The sequence below is a fragment of the Triticum aestivum genome, chromosome 1A (assembly GCF_018294505.1).
Source record: "Triticum aestivum cultivar Chinese Spring chromosome 1A, IWGSC CS RefSeq v2.1, whole genome shotgun sequence".
Lineage (NCBI taxonomy): Eukaryota > Viridiplantae > Streptophyta > Magnoliopsida > Poales > Poaceae > Triticum > Triticum aestivum.
The window spans coordinates 145,428,845-145,430,517 of NC_057794.1; the positions used below are offsets into that span (position 1 = coordinate 145,428,845).

Sequence of the window (1,673 nt, forward strand, 5' to 3'; positions counted from 1 at the left end):
CCGTGTTGTTCTCTTTTACCTTGCCTTTACTTGTTTAGCTAGCTTACTTATCGTATCTTGTGCTAGCTTGTATCTTGCTCATCATATAGGATTGTTCACATAGTTGCACTTTCTAGAGAACTTATATTTTGAGCAAATCCCTAATTTGTTAAAAGAAAAGAAAAATTTGTAGTTGCCTATTCAGCCCCCCCTCTAGATAACCTACCCGATCCTTTGAATTGGTATCAGAGCAAGGTCTCTTTGATCAAGGCTTCACCGCCTAAAGAGAAGGATATTTGGAGGGGAAGAACATCCTAAGTTAAGTGATGACGGGACTCCGATTGATCTGGGTCTCGGACTTCCTCTAAACACAAACACAACCATCATGGAGGAGGCTCCGGTCACAATGGGAGTCATGATGAAATTCCTTAAACAAATGGAAGTAAATCTCATGGCTAACGTTGCCACCATGATGGATGCTTAACTTGCTAAAAATGCTACCTCATCATCTACCGTCCCTTCCGAAGTGGTGGTAGATAATGTGGAGGACCCATCTAAGAATAAGAACACACTCCCTTAAGGAACACCTTCTTCTTACAATGATATGCCTTTTAACTATGTGCATCAACCCACTCACCCTCATATTAATACTCCTCATAGTCCTCCTCCCAATCTTGATTCCACTAGATACGTGATACGTCCATTTTGCATCATGCTTTTATATTGATATTTATCGCATTATGGGCTGTTATTACACATTATGGTACAATACTTATGCATATTCTCTCTTATTTTACAAGGTTTACATAAAGAGGGAGAATGCCGGCAGCTGGAATTCTGGACTGGAAAAGGAGCAAGTTGGAGATAGCTATTCTGCGCAACTCCAAAAGCCACGAAATTCAATTATTTTGGAATATATAAAAAATACTGGGCAGAAGAAATACCAGAGGGGAGCTGCCAGGAGGCCACAAGCCTGGTAGGCGCGCCCCACCTCCCTGGGCGTGCCTACAGGGCTTGTGGGCCCCCTGTTGCCCCTCTGGCTCCCCTCTTCTACTATATGAAGCGTTATATCCTGGAAAAAAAAATCAAGGGAGAGCTTTCGGGAAGATACGCCGCCGCCACGAGGCGGAACTTGAGCAGAACCATTCTAGAGCTCCGGCAGGGCTGTCCTGCCGGGGAAACTTCCCTCCCGGAGGGGGAAATCATCGCCATCGTCATCACCAACGCTCCTCTCATCGGAGGGGACTCATCTCCATCAACATCTTCATCAGCACCATCTCATCTCCAAACCCTAGTTCATCTCTTGTATCCAATCTCCGTCTCGCGACTCCGATTGGTACCTGTAAGGTTGATAGTAGTGTTAGTTACTCCTTGTAGTTGATGCTAGTTGGTTTAATTGGTGGAAGATCATATGTTCAGATACTTAATGATAATTATTACCTCTCTGATCATGAACATAATTATGCTTTGTGAGTAGTTACGTTTGTTTCTAAGGACATGGGTTAAGTCTTGCTAATAGTAGTCATGTGAATTTGGTATTCGTTCGATATTTTGATGTGTTGTATGTTGTCTCTCCTCTAGTGGTGTTATGTGAACGTCGACTACATGACACTTCACCATTATTTGGGCCTAGAGGAAGGCATTGGGAAGTAATAAGTAGATGATGGGTTGCTAGAGTGACAGAAGCTTAAACC

At 43.4% G+C, this 1,673-nt stretch overlaps 1 pseudogene; it reads left to right on the plus strand.

Moving 5' to 3' along the window:
• The first annotated feature begins 816 nt into the window (after window positions 1-816).
• On the plus strand, window positions 817-1,356 carry LOC123108278 (uncharacterized; annotated as a pseudogene).
• The last annotated feature ends 317 nt before the right edge of the window (window positions 1,357-1,673 follow it).